This window comes from Cupressus sempervirens, chromosome 1, assembly GCF_028749045.1.
Source record: "Cupressus sempervirens isolate cs-2001-9-10 chromosome 1, ASM2874904v1, whole genome shotgun sequence".
Classification (NCBI taxonomy): Eukaryota; Viridiplantae; Streptophyta; class Pinopsida; order Cupressales; family Cupressaceae; genus Cupressus; species Cupressus sempervirens.
The window spans coordinates 111355905-111370027 of NC_143118.1; the positions used below are offsets into that span (position 1 = coordinate 111355905).

At 33.9% G+C, this 14123-nt stretch overlaps 1 pseudogene; it reads right to left on the minus strand.

The window, feature by feature from the left end:
* Positions 1–345: 345 nt before the first annotated feature.
* LOC149576460 (AP-1 complex subunit mu-2-like) overlaps positions 346–14123 on the minus strand; it is a 29099-nt pseudogene continuing 15321 nt past the window's right edge.

Consider the following 14123-nt stretch of genomic DNA (forward strand, 5'->3'; position numbering starts at 1 on the left):
ATGATCAGTGGCTGAAACAATTGATTGTAACTAATCTCTATATCCTCCCACCCAGTGCTGAAGCAAAGTTCATTCCAAAGATTTTTTTTTCCCTTAAAGAGTAAATTAGGTGAGATCGAGAAACTATGGTTGAAAGAAATTAGAATATATAAAAGAAAGAATGATGAACATAAAAAAACCAAATTTGTGATGGGTTTTTAACAAGACACAACTATTAGGTAGATAGTCAACTAACATCCTTCTGCTTGATTCTTCATTTATAAACTGAAAACAACTTAATAAGCCATCAGAATGATCAAATACCACATTCTCTCTTGTTTACAACATTTCTCAATTATCACTAGTCTAGATCATTCTTAGTTCATATTCACCTTCTGTTGTAATGTACCTCACCCATGGCAATGCTTGATATCCACTCTTTTCAATGATTTTTAGATACCTGACCTACAGTAAATAATTGCAACAAAAGAAAGTTGTTATAAAGTAGCAGCCTAAATCTAAATGAACAAAATGTAAATTCTCAACCATTTATTCAATGCATCAATTTACTTGTGGAGCTAAATATTTAAAAAGCATAATGATTTTCACTGAGGCCAATATAAATATAAGCAATGAGCTTGTTCTCATCAGAAATATAGAAGTGAAGACACAAAAGGGTCCAACACTGTGATGACTTTTATGGAGTTAGTCCAAAATGACCTGAAATGACTCAAGTTTTAGATAAGTTATAAATCATGGTAATGAGTTGATGATACTCGCAAAAGCAATAATCTACATTTGTAAACTAAAGTTAAGAAATGACCTGAATTCCTGATACAATAAAATATGGTATCTCAAATTTGACACGAATAGGCACCCGCTTTTCTGGGGTTGCTTCTTCAGCAATTATGCTATAAAGGCTAAATTCAGCCCTCAATATGTATTCATGAATCAAAACCCACATAATAAGTCAATCAAAAAACTAAAACATCAAGGTCCAGAACCATGGTACTATTAACCATCTTTGAACAAGAAAACCAATGAAAGCTGCAAGATACCTTTCCACCAAGAAATGATTTTATTTTCCAAAGTAAAGAATCCCTCTCTGGGGAGTATGCAAAAGTACCCATTGATGTGCGTACATGAGGTGTAGATGCATCAGCTGGTACTAACAATTCAATTTCAACATTTGCTGCTGTACTACAAAGTTAAAGAAAACCATGAGACAAATTAGCAAATACACAGAAATATCAGTCATACTTAAACCATTCCCTGAAGCTAACATGTTAGAAAGATCTATCTAAACAATAGATAAATCAGATCTAAAATAGGCATACATAAGCCAGAGAGATAATTTGAAACCTGCGATCTTTGTATTGGCTGCGTGCTCTCACCAAATATTCTACCCGACTTCTTGAATGCCTTTCTACTTGAGCTTCAACCCATATCAATGGCTTTACCTGCAAAGTAATAAAAACATATGATATGAAACCTACTTTAGAAGGATATCCTTCATAACAAAAATTCAAAGATTTGACAACAACTGCATTCTCTTGAATATATGAACAAACCTGTGTGCTAAGTCTATAGTTCATAAGATCAAAAGTCATATCATGAGGTATGAAGGATATAGTTCTATCATTTTCAAAATGAGCAAGACAAATGCACCTGACAGAAGAAATAGAAATTAACATATGCCTTTTCAAGGTAAAAAAAAGACCAAGTACAACATCAAAGGAATTTGCAAGCACTTTAATATAAGATAAAATTGATAGTTTAAGGAATTAAATAAGAAAATGAGCTTGATTGCATATTGATGAAACTTGATGTCATCCAAATCAATTGCTTTACCCTTTGACGCTTTGCCTTGAGCTTCTAGTAGCACCCCGTCATTGAGTCCAAGTTTGCATTCTAGCATTCCGCTGAAAAAAAGTGAATCAAAATACACTTGTCATTAACAGCTAGCTATGTAACATTTCAGCAGTCATGCTAAAAGTATATTATAAATAAATAAAAATTAGAAATAGCCACATTTTGCACAAAACAAGCTAAATTAACCATGAAACACAATCAATAATTCAATGCCAAATATTAAATCAAAAGTTATAAAGGTTTAATACTTATGGCATATGTATAAAACAAAGAAATCATTAGTGGTCAAACTACTTCCAACACTCAATGATTATATAAAACATCTAAAGATATATACATATCAGTATTTTATTCTTTTTTGTAATTTTTCATACTGTTTTATTTCTAAGATCGGCTGTGGGGATCCAGCTTCAACCTTGATATGGCAAGGGCACGGGTGTCCTAACCAAATTATTCTAGATACATCTATTACAGACCCGGGAAGGCCTACAAACTGTACGAATTGGACTTGGTCTGGGTATGGGACCTAGTGTAGCATAATCTAAACTTCAACATTTGGTCATTATAATTTGACTTTTAATCTATCATTATTCTTCTATATTTTTTTTATTCTCGCTGAAGCATGTAATCTGTTGAAATGCAAGTATCCAGCAATGAAGTTGGTTGTCTCATGACCAAAAAATTGTTATTTATTAAATCTTAACAATGAATATGAACATAATATTTATACTTATAAAAGTTGTACAATTTGTAGATTCTTTGTCTGATGGTAATTCATAATTCTACCATGTAAAAATAAACACAAGATGTTTATTATCTGAGCTCTCATGTGCCAATCCCGTTCTCATAATATATGTCTATTCGTTTAGCTGTGTATAAGCATACATGGGCCTTTCAACTTAAAAAATGGGATTTGTCCTCTTTCAAGGCATTCCACAAGTAGGGTACATATTAAAGAAAATAGGTGTGTAGTAACATTATAATGTTCTCCATGAACCTAGCTAGAGTTTACAATGTTTCAACTTAGCAGAGATTATGGGAAACAGTTCCATGTTTCCTCTTTGGAGTCTATTAGTTTTATTTCTAAAAGAACTCAATAATAAGATTATGCATGGGGTAGGAAAAAACTACCTCAAGTAAGCTCTCATCTTCAACACTCCAACCACATCAGATCGCACTATTTGCCCATTGCTACTCACAAGAATATTTACACTTTCTACTACATCTAAAAAGACCTTTAATAACAAATTAAAAGCACAAAATTAGTTAAATATCAATCACCATATTCAAGCAAAGCACAAAGTTAAATCTGGATTAGCCTTCAACCTCATTTTTTTTGTATTGTATTCCTTCACTTCGCTAGGAAACTGCATTTGTAACAGCCATTGGAGGTCGCTGAGTGACTTCCATCTTGTAATCATCCATTTTGATGAATTCACTAAGAATCTTTGCCTCTGTATATTGAGGGTACCTGAAATCCATTATTTCATCTAGTAGTTCATACTGCACAATGGGAAATAAAAGTGGTGAAATGATATACACATATTTTAAATTTTAAGTTCATGATAAAATATTCTCAAATAGTTCATTACAAGGAATTTTGAACCCTCGACCCTCTGTGGCTCAGATTAAAAATAGATGTGTACACTCACAACAACGAAAAAAATTGTCTCTCAAAGACTCTTCTTCTAGCTCTTCAAAATAGTGCTTGAATACCTGTAGAAATAACACACATGACAATCCAAAACTAAACCTAAAGTTGACATGTGAATCAGTTATTGCAACACACTAATCATAGCAGAAAACAAAGAGGAACATTAACAACTATTGATTACTGTAATAACATATAACTATGCATGCAATAGCTACAAATAAAAGAATTATATGCATACACTAGAATCCCTAGCTCTACAGGTTTAGTAAGTTCCCTAAATGTAGTGTTCCATTTAATAATTGAAAATAGCGACTCGACCAAGAAATAAATTGTGAATGAGAAGTGTAGATTGTTGAACTTACATCCACAACTTGATGTAAAAATAATAGTAAGCTAGTTGCATTAGAGTTCTGTCTTGATGCTGCCATAAGGTAGATATTGTTATGCTGAATGAACATGTAAGTCAACCCATTTTCATAGAGTATTGGATTTTGTAACATGGGATCACCCTGTCCATGTAATTCCATCAAAAAACTTGTCAAAACACATATGTTGAAACCATCCTCACACATGGCCAATTTAACCTTATAAGAGACAAGATATAAGAGAGGGCAGTACATTTTAATGAATATATTCATACGAGACAATGTAATTTATGTGACATTGGCCACCTAAACGTCTTTAACTTTTAAGTAATTTGCACACCTCTATGTAAATATTCCATATCTGAGAAGCTTGTTTGTACAACATTGCAATTTTTAACTTCATGATGCACATAGCACAGATGAGTCAACAGAAACTATAGTTTCTTGTGTTCTTTCCACAACTTTAAAAGAGTTCTTATCGATAGACCCATGTAAGAATTTTATTCCTCTAAAAATGGTTTTATTACCAGTTTTAAAGAAAGTGGACACAAACTAACTAAATAATCTTCAAATCAAGGACTGGAAGTTACATTGATGCAGAGCCTTCTAATATCCCCTTAAGGAACCCTATTCAACTCAAGGATTCAACAATGTCTTGGAATCCACTCAAGGAACTAGAGTTCAACTCAAGGATCAATAAGAAGTCCCTGACTTAGTAGACCTCTTCCAAACACCATACCCACGAATTCACTTCCTACCTTGTTACCACAATCTCTTATTGTATCAATTTCCTTCTAGGTCACCTAGTGTACCTAGCACCTCCATCATACCAAAATCCAACTCTGGCATCTCTCACTGACCCTAACACCTTAGACCATCTTATCAAGGCCTATCTCCCATGCTTCAACTCTTCACCAACTTCCAACAACCCATCTTTCACCATTTCCTACTTTAGCCCTTTTAGGCCTGTCTAGTAACCCTGTCCTATAGCAAATTGCACTTTTCTCTCTAACTCCCCAAAAAACCTAGTGACTTAGTCACCTTTTCAAATACTTTTTATAGTTTTCTTCAAACCTTGCAAATACCAGTTTCTCAACCTGTGACTGTTGCACCTTTCTATGGCTATTACTACAGCAATGGGCCTAATTAGCCCTTGCCTAACAAAGAAACTATGCTCTGCACACACACCCAACTCTCCAAACCTTGAAATAGTCTTAAGGCATCTAATAAATGATAGGATTCCACAATTTTTTTGACCCTCCATTCATTTCTAGACACCTTTTCATCAAACCCTCCCTTTAAGGGTTTCTAGCCTAGGGCTTCCTAGAAAAGACCCTAAATCAACTCATAAAACCTTTCTATTGGCTCAAACACCTTTAAAAATACTCCCTAAAATGTTTTCAACACACATTTATCCATTCCAACCTCTATTTTCTCATATTCACCATGTGGTAACTTGCAAATGCACCTTCACTATTTGGTACAACAGTCACCCTGTTGTTCTTTACTTTGTTCACTGTCACCTACATCCTCCTGCATTAAAATCATAAGAACAAAATATTCATACACTTAAGTGCCTCTCCCACAAGTTACAATCCATTCATAGAAAGTGGGAGAGGCTTGTCTCCATTAATGACTACAAAATTGTGACAATCAGTCACGTTTCCTGTGAGAACAGAGATTTCAAAGATAGTTTTTTTTTTAATAAATAACTTACAAAGTCCTTGCCAAGAGTTAACAAATCATGACAATCTTTTCAAGGAGAAACAACAATAAATCTTGAATATAAAGAACTTTATTGGATTACCAAGTCGAATGTTGCAATTAGGAAACTATCACTGTGACAGTGAATAGCAGATTTCTTTGATTTATTTATTTTCTTGTTACATACACCTCTCTTCAACTTCTGCCCTTGTGTCTTATAAAGACATTTATTTTCTAAACATTTTACCATCTAACTAACTCATAAAACTGAACTAAAGCCCCCTTGGATGCTAACTGCTCTTCTAACTGTCTTATGACAGCAAATAGATAGTTTTTATAACTTTTTTAACATCATTACCTTTGATTATCTTTTGTGACCTTTTCTCAACTAAAGACTTATGACAACAATAATGTCATTCCTAAATGACTCTAAAAGACATTTTAAAACACTCTTCACACACCTATAACCTTAACTAACCCCATTCAAGCCTAAGTTGGCTTATGTTGCCAATGTTGGCAATTTTACAAGATCTTGCACTTTGAGTGCATTTTACATCATTTAGGGACTTTAATAGCCTATTACATCTTTTAAACACTACCATCCACCCATAACTCTTCTTAGGACACCCTAGGACTTCAAATGACCCCTTACATCATATTGACTCCCTATTTGTGCCAATTTTCCTATTCTTGGCAATACTTTACATTTTGTCAACTTTGTGAAATTTATTACATTTAATGGCTTTAATAGCCATGATTCATCATTAAATAACTCAATAGGTCTCCATTAGGCATTGATTTCCCTTGTACCTTCATTATCTCCTACATAGCTCCTGGTGTACCCTGTAGGTTCATTTTTTCTTGGGTGCCCCTACACCATACATGGATTCAAATGAAGGATCGTTAAAATATGGACAGGAAAGTGACAAGTATTAACAGTGATACCTCCTTTACTGCTTAGTAATATCAAAAGTGAGGTTCACCACTAAGTATGTTTGTAAAGTGGTGGCGGTGATGGTGTAGGGGCCAACAAGGTTCAAATAGCCACTAGGCCATCGTCATTGTAGGCTTGTGCCAATTTTCTCTTAGGGTTGAGCCTTAACTTTGTTAATTGTGGATGAGGTCCCCCATTTGTGGCCTCATCAATCCATAGCTCTAGGTCAAAAGCATTTTTCTTGGGGCCGGAGCGTGTGTTGTGTTGTGTTAGCATCACTAATATTATCAAATCCTAATTCCCTTTGCTTAAAATAACCTCTTCCAAGCAGCGACATATTTAGATAACATAGTCCCAAGACAGTGCTGATCAAGGGTTTCCCTAGTTAATTATGATAATCATATCATTGGTGATAACATAGTCCCAAGACAGTGCTAAGATCCAAGGATGCAATAAAAAAGCTACAAGTTTAGAACTTCATGACAGTTCAAAGCATGAAGCCTTAGATGCATAGGACAACAGTCTAAACATAGGACAAAATAGAGAAATATTTAGCATCATATTGAGCTTCACTTTGTTTCGAGAATAGTTTAATATTCTCTACTAAACAGGGCCAACCACGTGAAGGTGGAAGCTTATTTGGCCCCACCCCCCTCCCCCTAACATCACTCTACATTCCTCGTTAACATCTAACATTCATTCATTCTTTCAACCATTAATAAAATGTAACATTCAATCAATATCACACGATAACATTCATTAACACATTAGATTCGTAAACATGCAACATTCATCAATATTTTGCATTAACACATAATTCATGAACATTCATTAGCACATAATTAAATTCATTGAGACATAAAATTCAGTCATTATCAATTAAGGTATGTAGATGACAATCATTTCTTTTTTTTCTTTCTATTTATTTTTTCTATGTAAGCTCTATGAGGAGCATTAGTGTCATCATCAATTCCCCCCTCATTAGTTGTTCTTTTCTCTGTTCTTGATGATCTCAAATTCCTAAGCTGTTGCAAAGGGGGGTCCTATGCAATAATAAATAAAAGAGTTAAATTAAAAATAATTTATTATAATTGTTACAAGTATTTAATTATTTTAAATAACATAACTGTGGTGCTCTTTACCTGATTTGACCACATCATTTTGTCTGGACTCAACATCAAAATGCTCATGAACATCAACCCCTTGATCCTGTACAACTGCTATACAAAATGTTACGTTAATCCAAACACCAATTGCAATTACATATAAAAAACTTAACAAAAAATGTATACCTCCACCACTGGGATGCACATCATGCGAACCTTCAACATTCACAGATTGTGTAGAAGGATTGTCAGGCTGCATTCCAACATCCTACGCATTGTTATCATTGCTTGCTTAAAACATATATACTCACTTTATATTGGAACTTAACATCAAATAGACTAATTGGTAAAGTATTCAATTTGAAATAAATTTCATTTAGCTTATTTACTTGTGGCTCAGATGCATCATTATTAGAACCTTCCACACTAATTTTAGCTTGTAGCTATTCAGCTACAGCTCTATAGCCTTGTTGGAAGCCAATTCTCTTATCCTCTTCTATGAGGCATCTCTTGAACTCTGAGCCCTGCATTTTTGCGTGGTATGGTGAATTTTACTTGCATTTTTTCATCAACCAATGGAGGGTAGTTAAAATATCAAAAGGAAATACAAAAGTTGCAAAAGTTGAGGATCAGGAGCATAGACAAGCTAGTCTATCCTAGCATTTTCCATCACAATATATAAAAAATTTGATACAATTTTTCATTTACTAATACTTACAACTCATGCTTGAAGTTTTGAAAAGCCACCAGAGTTGAGCTTGTGTGTCCTGTGCTTTTCTAGTCTTGCCTTTGTTGCCTTTGATGTGTTAGGTAATCTATGAAAAGTTTGAAATATGTTAGATAGTATAAATATAGAGGTTAATTAGTACATAATTACATTCTCAACAATATCACATACCTTGGTGTACTCTCTATTGGTGTAATTGCATTTTTCTTCTCAGCTTTATACTTTCCATCCAAAATCAGAGCTTGCCACTCAGCCTCAGGAACATAGGACAGATGCTCGTACCTAAGGTTATCCCATAAATTTTTTTTTTACTGGTCCCTAATATACTTCAAACATAAACCAGCTTTTTCAAGGAGCTTGTTTCTCTCGAATGTACAAGGTCCAAAGAGTTAGGTCATGCTCTATATAAGATCATCCTTCAACTTTTTGTCTTGGTTATTCCACCTTTTAAGTAAAAAAAAACATGTTAGACTCATAAATGAAGTGAAGCTACCTTTAATATAGTTCAAGAAATAGATGAAAAGGAAAACTATTCTAGCAATGATATGAAATCAAAATAGTGGTTTGGGGTTTTAGTTAGGATATGATGTTCCACCAGGTACGCACGGTGGGCCAGAATATTCGCAAACACTCATCACCAAGTTTTTTCCAAAAAACATCATTCCCTACAAAATAATCATGGGATCATTAGTCAATGAAGAGTGATCAAAAACTAAATTACTATTATATCACAATAGAATAATACCTTTAAAGTACTTGGAACTTTGGCTACTTTTAATGGAATGCCTTCATCGTCGCTGACGATCAATATGACATCCTTCACCATTCCCGTACTAGGAACATAGGAACATCCAGGAAATGATGTTGTAGCTCCTATTGCAAAATTTTTCATAAGTTTCATAAGATTTTTTCACGAAGTATAAACACATAACAAAAGAGAGAAAAAGAAGGATTTGTGTACCAGTAGATGGTGCAATAGTCGATGCTTGTAAGCTGTGTGTTGCCAACTCAACAGTCGAAAAGAGATTTGTGGTTGTCTTGGACAGAGGTGGCATCATCATAGGATCTAAAGCTGAAGAATAAAATTGTTAGAGCATGCATAAATATTGAATGCGTGGACTAGCATGGACAACATTGTTAGAGCATTAAAAAAAAGGATTGTTCGAGTAGGTATTGTTAATGATTATTATAATTCCTATATATATTCAGTGGAAAACACAAGTGGGGAATGGAACATGCGATCTACTTGAACCACCTGCAGGACCCTCATCATGGGAATGGGGCTCAAAATCACGCAAAAAACTCTATAAAGACAATGCATCCATATTTTAATTAATGCCATAAAAGAGCATAACATAAAAACCATTATTGAACTCTTGTTATAATTAAAAATTTCATTAATACTTACTTTTAATGTTTCAGAGGTGTGCAACAATTCAGATGCCCTATCTTTTATTTCCTGAGTAGTAGGCTTAATGCTTGCCAAACGTATAACTTCTTTGCCAATTTTCTTTAGCAACTTTTTAATGGAACCGATCGAGTCATCAGTCTTTGCTTAATCAATATAAAAAGGGTCCTCCTCAGGGGTGGATCGCTAAGGGACTACAGGTTCCTTTCGCTCCCTCCGACCACTGGCCCTCTGTGACAACAATAGTATTAGTATTATCAAAATTACTCCAAAAAAATGAAGAAAACAACATTAAAAAAATAACATTTTGCTTCTACCTAGTTTGCACAATTACAATGAGTTTTACTTGCTCATGTGTAGATGAGCCAGGAACATCACCAACATCCCCTCTGAGCAGTTGCTCCATATTGTGCCCTTGTGTCAAAGATCAAATATAAAAATGTTAGCCAAAAATTTATTGACTAAATGGTATGTTGGAGTCATTGATTAGAAGTTGGTTTAATAGCATGTACCACCCCCATGATAGTAGCCTCATTTTTATCTATGCACTTCAAATTGTAATCAATAAGAAGCTCTTCCCCTACATGTATTGATTTTATCACATAGATGAATACATGATTTCCCTCATGCACCTCAAATATGCAATTGGGTTGCTTTATAGTTGACTCGGGTCATGTACTATTTATAAAACCCACAATATTCCCTGTTGCTTTTGGCCTTCCATCAATAAATATAGCCACACTTTTACTTTGATTATTGTCTTGTTGTTGTATATAATTTTTCGAGAGGGCATACCTACACATACTTTTTTTATATTGAACAATATGCATCCAACTTTTGTAATCGTAACATGGTCCAACATACTCCATCAATTCATAAACTTTATTGTAAGAAACCTTTATGTCGTCCGTAGAACATAGGCGCAAATCATGTAATGATGATGGTGCTATGCCATATATCCTCTCGTTAACACATAGCCTTGTGGTGTTTAACCTGCAATAATATGTGAAACATGTCAAAATTATTGTATCATGAGTTGATAAACATATGGGTGATTAATAAATTTGTACGTACTTGGAAATCTCTTAAACCATGTGCTAAATCTATTTCCCTTTGCATAACATTGGAATCTTCATTACAATGAGCTTCTTTAATCAATGAAGATACACCTTCCCATGTTAATGTCTGACTAGAATGTTGACATCGTTCAATCCATACTGTCATCTAGTCAAGATTGTTTACAATATACAAATTAGTGCATCCCACTCTCGAGCACCTATACAAAAAAAAAAAAATAGAAAACTTACAACCGATTTATTTTGAAGATTAAGAAATAATTTATTACAATAACATCTTATAATTTATTACCTCTCACATTCTTCAATGTACCTTTACCCATCAAGTACTCCCCTTCTAATTTTTTAAAAGGCTCGAGATCCCAGATGCGATCTACACGGATATTTGATGCAAACTTAGGAAGATATTCAGTAATGTACACCATAATCTGGTATACCATATATCCCTCTACCATAGAACCCTTAGGATGTGCTCCTTGTCGAACCAAAGCCTTCAAATATTTCAAGTGCCTCTCAACCATCCACATTGACCTAGTGTGTACAGGTCCACACAATTCAATCTCCTCAACTAGGTGTATGAGGTAGTGTTCCTGTGCATTGAAAAAAGTTGGAGGTAGATACTTTTGTATTTCACACAGTAAATGAGGAATTCTTCTCTTTCAATAGTTTATATCTTCTTTATGGATTTCTTTAGATGAAAACCACCTACATTAAGAGATTCAAGTCACAAAAAATATATAGATACGAGACTTTACAAAATAATATACAATAGATTACATAGCAAGAAAAAAAAATCATGAATATAATAAATATATACAACAAATTGAACAGATATTACTGCTTATCTCATGTATTTTCCAAGATCATATATCACTTGTTTGATGTTATTGTTGAAGGGCTCTGGGAGAGATAGAGGAAGCACATACTACAGTAATTATAAACCAATCATTTCATTGTTTTCTAACATAACATAATGAACAATACACATAGTTTATGAATATATTGTAAATACAAAAGAACATAACTTCCCTTAATGAAAGTATGCCAATCATGCGTTTTGAGCCCTGGCCCAAATTCACTTTTTTTTGATATGAGATTGTTTATGTTCGCAGCAAATCCTGTGGGAAATCAAATTTTTCGTATGACTTCTTTTGTGGCATCACTTTGTTGCTCCGTTAATAACCAAGGAAGGGCACTTATATTAATCTGATCTCTATTGCTATTTGAGTGAATGAAATTCTTCAATGCATGATTAGATTCATGAATGTCATTACAAATTTTAACAATTTTTTCTTTGTCACGTCTTCCATCCAATATTTTCCACAATGTCTCTGTTATATTCTTTCCAATATGCATAGAATCAAACAAATGCACAATTTGTAAGTGCTCGTAGTAGGGCAACCTGCTAAATTGTCTGGGATTGCTTTTTAGTCCCTTTGGAAGGTTGTCAGTACTGCCTTGACGACCTTCATGATCATCAATTACACAATTAGTAAACAAAAATCACAATAGAAATATATAAATTACAAACATAAACCATTAGGTGGAATGACATTACCTCGACGATTAATTCTATTATATTCCAACTTCCATAGGCGAGCTATTATTCTTCGTGGCTTTGATGTAGTCTCTTCTTTCCATTGAAAAGATGTTTTTCCGTACTTTGATACTTATGATTCTTGTGGAGGAAGTGTCTACATTCATCAAACACCTGCTTTCCTAAACTTTTTGAATGACTAGATTTCATCTTTGGACCACAAACTGGACATGCAAATTTTTCCTTTGTTTGAAGACCTACAGGATAATGATATAATTGGATTATTAAATATGTTGATTTTTATAATTAGAATTATCATGCGCAACTTGAATTCACTATAACATACCACAAAAATGTGTTAGCCCTGGGGCATCATGTATTGTCCATGCAAGTATTGCATGGAATTGAAATTATCTTTGTCTTATTGGTCTAGACACGTCATACATAGTGACACCGTTCCATAACTCCACCAACTCATCGATAAGAGGCTCAATATATACATTCATATCTTTAACTTGATATTTACCTACTTGAATGAATAGTAACATTACATAATTGTTGTGACTATTTTACTGCAAGATTTGTAAGTACATGTAAATTAATAACTATCAAATGATAAGATACCTAGAATAATCATTGCCAACATAATGTGCTCCCTCTTTATTGACATCCACGAAGGAATGTTATTGTTAATAACAAAAATAGGCCACACCGAGTAAACATATCTCATCTCTCCAAATGGATTGACACTGTCCACTGCCAATGAAAGCTTGAGATTACGAGGTTCTTCTTTGAAGTGTTGCCACTTTTCCTCTATGTACATAAATGCCGAACCATCCGTAGGGATTCAAATAATGTCATCTCAACTTCTATTGCATGCATGATAATCCATAAATTGAGCCAAGCTACTACACCTGAATAATTGTCGCATCCATGGAATAATGGGGATGTAACAAAGAACCTTTTGAGACACCTTTTTTGTTAGTCGATCTGTTCGATAACTACTCGTATGACATACAGGGCATTGTGTTGCAAATTCATGTTCTTTATAATATATAATATGATCATTGGGACAAGCATGTATTGCTTGATACTCTATTCCAATATCTTTCATAACAGTAGATAATTCTCGATATGAGTGAGGTAGAATATTTAATGATGGTAACAAAAACTTTCCTATCAATCTACAACAAAAAATATAAGTTGTTAATATAAACAATATTAGTGGTACATTATTCACCCTTTGTTAACTATAAAGAAATATATGACATACCTTAACATACGTGACATTGTTATGTTGGATAAACCATTCATAACCTCGAAGTTCAACAACAATAATATAGTAGAGAGAAGAGTTGTTTGGGAGTCTTTGTATAGGGGCTCATATGCCTTCTCAAGTAGAGATACATCGAGGCTATCATCATCATCATGATTAGATATGCTTGGACTAAATGTGTCATGGATCAATGCATTTATACCATCATCTTCAATTGTGTTTTCTGGTGCATGATCGTCATCTTCCATGGGATCATTATCTTCACCTTGGATATTTGCACCTCCATGTTCCTCCACTTCAAAAACCACATTCTTCGGATTTTTGTGGTTCATATCATCTACTTCCCTGGGGAGATCAACCTATATAAAATTGATTAAGATAAATAAACCATGATCATCAACTCATCATCAAGTGATTTCATATGTATATAAATTGTTAAAATGATATAATGAATGACTTACCGGTGGATGATAGTCATGCCCCCC